This window comes from Ornithodoros turicata, chromosome 4 (assembly GCF_037126465.1).
Source record: "Ornithodoros turicata isolate Travis chromosome 4, ASM3712646v1, whole genome shotgun sequence".
Classification (NCBI taxonomy): domain Eukaryota; kingdom Metazoa; phylum Arthropoda; class Arachnida; order Ixodida; family Argasidae; genus Ornithodoros; species Ornithodoros turicata.
This window is the reverse complement of record NC_088204.1, coordinates 4391253-4397283: the sequence shown is the minus strand read 5'-3', so window position 1 is coordinate 4397283 and position 6031 is coordinate 4391253.

The following is a 6031-nucleotide window of genomic DNA, read 5'->3' as shown; positions in this document are numbered from 1 at the left end:
TCCAACCCGTAGTATACTAGTAATTTAACAGCGGCATCGCCGTCACTACGTGTGCGTTCTTCAGCAATGTGTTCGTGTTGGCAGGTCGCGTGTTACTGTTTGATGTCTGTTGTTCCGGGGGGAGGAGTGGAGGAGGAAGGCGGTAACGTTGGGTAGACGAGCGTTCCGTTGCTCTGTTTCTTTTAAAGATTGATACTTGTGATAGTCTGGGTGGGACATGATGAGTGTGCATCCGTCAGGATGAGCATGCAGACGCTTTTAGATGAGTACAGCATCGATGGAGTTCAGTGTTGATTATGATATTGTCCAGGGATCAGTTGGTGGTTTGTGGCTGTTCTGGCCAGTATTTACTTTTCTAATAAAGCTCCACAAGTGGCGCCTTCTGTGTGAAGTCTGGCACCGACATTTCCTCTTTTCTTTCTATCAAACACGTTGTCCCCCGGCATTGTTCACTGTGGAGATGAACCTGAACCACAACGGCTGCCACTGATCCCATCTATACATGCTGCTGGCATTACGATAAAATATCACTTCTTCTGCTGTGATGACGTACACATTTAGCGAATCCAAGTTGGGCCTTCGTTGCCATTGGCTCAGCCGTAGAAGCGTCCGCGATTGGTTTCCTTGTGTCCGATGATAGACACCGTATCGTGACTCGTGATTCATTTTCGCTGAAAGGCCTGTTAGTTCTGGTTCTGTCTTTCAAGTGCTTCACGTGTGATCCGCAATCAAGCCTGCATACTTACAAATATTGTTTTAGCTACGGCTTCATAGTTGATGCCCCCAAGGATGCCGAGACTGCATACTCAACAAAGGACGTTAAACGGGGCAACTGTTGCACAGCAGGAATGTGAGGATAACAAATCAAATGGCCTGTCCCTCTTCACGGTGGGGAAAACGACGCAGAACAGGAGTCAAACAACGGGTGAAGGTGTCTAAAAGTATTGACAAACTGCCGAAGGGCGAAACAGTCTCAAACTGCTATAGGACGACAGGGGACGCGAAATGATCCCGAGATCATATCACCGGAATCTTCCGATTCTTCGCTTATCTAAAAGCGTTTGCATGCACATCCTGACTGATACATACTCATAGCTTCCGTCCACCGTATCGCTTGCACGAATCTTTAGAAGAGACGGAAGAACAAACAGGAACCAAACAATGACACATTGAGTTGGATTACAAATTCAGACAACACGAATACATACACATGAATGGATACAATAGATGATGAATATACATACACAGACACTGGCAGAGACGGGTGCTGTTTGACTGATACTATATTGCACGTTGGGCGAAAATGAGTCGATAATACGAGCGTAATCGGCATGCATTGGCGTCCTCTGCGGTGCTTTGTCCTCCGAGTCTAAGCTTCAATGTCTTCAGGCGCGCACTCTTAAAAATGAACTTCACCGCATAGCACGCTCCTAGCCAACCAACATCTCGAATGATATCGTTACCTGCCCTGATTTGTTGAAAACGGGAGGCGTACGCCTTTTCTGTGACAATTATGAACAGCATAAGTGTCACAGAAAAGGCGTACGCCTCCCGTTTCCAACAAATCAGGGCAGATAACGATATCATTCGAGATGATGGTTGGTTAGGAGCGTGCTATGCGGTGAAGTTCGTTTTTAAGAGTGCGTATAGCCTTCGTGTGTGTCTGCACTCTTAAAAATGATGGTGGTGGTGGTGGTGGGTGGTGATAGGGCTTGCCGTTGTCGGCCTCACGTATGTGGGCAACGTCACGACTCACGCCCTGGGGGAGGGTGCGTCCTGGGCCGACTTCTAAGGGAACTGTGCCGACATATGTCTGAAAGCGTATGAGGAAAACCCAGGAAAAACCCCAGACAGCACAGCCGGCACCGGCTCTTAAAAATGAACTTCACCGCATAGCATGCTCCTAGCCAATCATCGTCTCGAATGATATCATTATCTGTCCTGATTTGTTGAAAACGGGAGGCGTACGCCTTTCTTGTGATACTTATGCTGTTCATAATTGTCACAAAAAAGGCGTACGCTTCCCGTTTTCAGCAAATCAGGTCAGACAACGGTATCATTCGAGACGATGATTGGCTAGGAGCATGCTATGTGGTGAAGTTCATTCTTAAAAGTGTGGGCATGCCAGGACCACCGGGCACTTGTGTGCACTCTTAAAAATGAACTTCACCGCATAGCACGCTCCTAGCCAACCATCATCTCGAATGATATCGTTATCTGCTCTGATTTGTTGAAAACGGGAGGCGTACGCCTTTTTTGTGACACTTGTGCCGTTCATAATTGTCACAGAAAAGGCGTACGCCTCCCGTTTTCAACAAATCAGGGCAGATAACGATATCATTTGAGATGATGGTTGGCTAGGATCGTGCTGTGCGGTGAAGTTCATTTTTAAGAGTGTGGTCGTGGCAGGGGCGAGAGAGACTCCGCTTGCTGTCCAGCGCTTTAATGAGACGAGCCGTCACTACATCACCGTTTGTTGGCCCATCACCGGCGGCATTCTTTACTGATGAAGCTTACCCGTTGCGGGAATAACAAGTTCCGGTCCTGCATTCAACAGCTGAAGCCTGACCTGCCACGTTTTCAAGTTGAGCCCCAGGCGCGTTCAACGCCACACTCTTAAAAATGAACTTCACCGCATAGCACGCTCCTAGCCAACCATCATCTCGAATCATATCGTTATCTACCCTGATTTGTTGAAAACGGGAGGCGTACGCCTTTTCTGTGACACTTATGCTGTTCATAATTGTCACAAAAGAGGCGCACGCCTCCCGTTTTCAACAAATCAGGGCAGATAACGATATCATTCGAGTTGATGGTTGGCTAGGAGCGTGCTATGCGGTGAAGTTAATTTTTAAGAGTGCACCTTGGACCCTCACTCGCTATTCGTTTCCGGGCAGCAGAGAAAGAATGATGTCGCTGCAGGTGTGTCTAAGGCGCTCACATTGGATATGATGAGCGAGCTGTATGCAGGCTATACTCCTGTTTTTACGGACGGCTCGTCCACAAAAACCAGCTCCGCATGCGCCTGTATTATTCCATCCGAAGATATACTAACTGGTATCTCCCGTCTCTCGCATCCGACGTCTTCAATATGTGCTGAGCTGCATGCTTTGCTCTTTGCCATGCGCAAGATCCTGCAGTGTTCAGCTCGGCCATGGGGTGGGGTGGAGGGGGTACATGTTTCTTATGGAAAAGAAAAAGGCACGAAAGGTTACCAAGCAAAGAGCCGGCTTGCCATTCAGAAAAAAAAGGGGAGAAAATGGAAGGAAAGAAAGAAAGGAAAAGGAAATGGAAAAATGAAATAGACGAAAACAAAATAAAGGAAGGAAAGAAAGAACGGAAGGAAAGGCCATGGGTGTTTTACACAGACTCAAAGACTGCTCTCCAATGCAATTGCGCACAACAATGCGCCTTCGCGGTCCTCTCATGTCCATTGTTGCTGATGTGCTTGAAACTTACAAGAAGCTGCTGGACCTGGGCCACTGCATAGTATTACAGTGGCTACCTGGTCATGTAGGCGTACCCGGCAATGAAGAGGCTGATCGGGCTGCCCTACGGGGTCATCAGATACTTTGAGCCGACTCTATCATCTTGCCCAAAGGTGATCGCCAGGCCCTCGCCCGAGCTATCTCTGCAGATAAAACAAGATCACAGTGGCTGCGTGACATTACACCCTACTCTCTACTCCATGCAGTGGATCCGCCTCTCTCACGGTCGCTTCCTCATCGCCTTCCGCGACACTACGCATCCCTTCTTCACCGCATGCGGTGGTGGTTTCGTGGTACCCGGAGGATGAGCGTTGGACCAATGAGAGACCTGCTTCTGTGGCGCTGCCAGCCGGTTCATCCCCCGTCCCCATCACAATGCGCTGGATTACCCACTGAAGAGCATGCCTGCGTGCGCCCTGCTTGCTGTACCTGCTGGTAAGCCGGTTAACATGTACGTCACTAGGGGATGCGGATGTGCCCCGTATACATGCACGTGCGTTCCCATTATAAGAAGGGTTGAACGTTCAACATTGAAGATCAATCACAGCAGCAACCTAAGCACCTTTTTGTTTACGTCACGTTAAAGAATTACCTGTTTCGTGACCAAGTCCAGTCCACCTATCAGCGCTCTGCCCTAGAACATTACTATCCTTCCTGAGCAAGGAATGGCTTCCATCCTTCTTCTGAGACTCACCCTTATATCTTCAACAAATTACCCTGGGCAATGGGGTGCAGGGTCACCTGTGACGACGAGACACCCCAATCATCATCATCATCATTAAGATAAAGTAGTTGCTGTTCACAAAGCCATGGAGGGACATGCCCGTACTTTTTGCACTGACGTGTCGCCAGCTCCCAACATAATCTCCTCTCTGTTCATTTCCCTGGGAGAGGGTATGTAGAGGGGGGGGGGATCTATTTATTTCCACAGGAAAGGTCAGCCAGAAAGGACGGCTTGCTATTCCTTAATAAATGATTCGTTAGAGCGTGGTCCTGCGGTAGTTAAAAGTAAGGCGATGAGGGGTCACATGTCTTCCGCCGTCCCACACACGATGTCACAGTCTGCTGAGGAGACCGGTATCACGTAGGTAGTGGAGGAGCGCCGCGGTTACACCACTACTCTGTGTGCCAAGTAGTGTGGCGAGGGACATGGAGTACCCGAGGCTGGCAGGGCGAGACTTGAGGTTGTCGCGGAAGAACCTGGAACAGCGGCATTCGAGCAGAAGGTGACAAATATCTGCCTCAATGTTGCGGGTATGTAGAATAAAGGGGCATTTTCATGCTTTGTAGCGCCAGTTGAGGAATTTGCGTACTTATATCTGGTGCCGATTTACAGAAACTGCAGTTCGGCTGCAAAGCAAATAGAATGTACTGCAGCAATGTACTGTAGAACAGAAGCGGAATTATTGTGACCAGAAATACGTACGGAAGTACAAGGGTCGTTCAAGGATGACAGAATTTTTCGAAGTATTCACCACGGGTATCAAGACACCCGGCAACCTCTGTATGGTGAACCTTTAATGCCTTTGGCTTAAAGAAGTGGGTTGCAGTCGTTGCCACTGCAAGACATCTTTCTGGAGGGCTTCGACTGTGTGGAACTTCTTTAATTCGAGTTGGTTATCAAGGAGCCCAAACAAAACTTGATCGCTGGGGAGTAAATTAAAGGGCCATGGGCGCATTTCGGTCAGGGATGGTACCGCCAACTTCGCTGTGCGAGGCAGGGTACCGCCATGATGAAGGATGACCCTCCTGGACAACATGCCAGGCCTTCCCTTGAGAATAGCGTTTTGGACGGCACCTATTACCAGCGTAGAGTAGTAATGAACATTAATCGTGACCCCGTTGCTCCAAGAATTCCACATAGATGACACACCGCATGTCTGCACACATCCGTTGCAAAAAACTAGAACTGCGTGTATAACGATGTAAGATGAAAGTCACTGAAAAGGTTAGCCAGCTGTAGGACTCGAACCCACATCTGGATTACCGGTCCAGGGCTCTACCAACTGAGCTAAGCTAACACACCTCCCCAGCGACTTCCAAGAGCGCGTCATCTGAAGGGACAAACCAGCCACTCTCTCTCACTCATCCTCCTTTCACTCATACACACATTCATACGACGGGATCGACGCAAGCGGCAACAGTTGAACATGAGAGAAGTGATATTCTGAGGCTGGAACAACATAGAAAGGACAAATACATACAAAGTCTCAAAGGCCTCAAAGGCTTTGTATGTATTTGTCCTTCCTATGTTGTTCCAGCCTCAGAACATCAGTTCTCTCTTGCCTGTATATCGAGATAACTCGTTACAAGTAACTCACTACTGTAACTAAGGTCCTTTCTTTGGTAACTTGTAATTTAACTCGGGACTCGTTTCTTTTTCAGGTACCTTTGCCAGAGTAACTTAAGTTCCAAGTCACTTTTAACTCGCTTTCACACACATCCACGTGTTTTCTTGCTCTCTCTCTCTGGTTCGTTGGTGTCATTTCTTTTGTTGCCATAAGCGTGATATTCAATCAATATTGTATAAGATTCCCAGATTC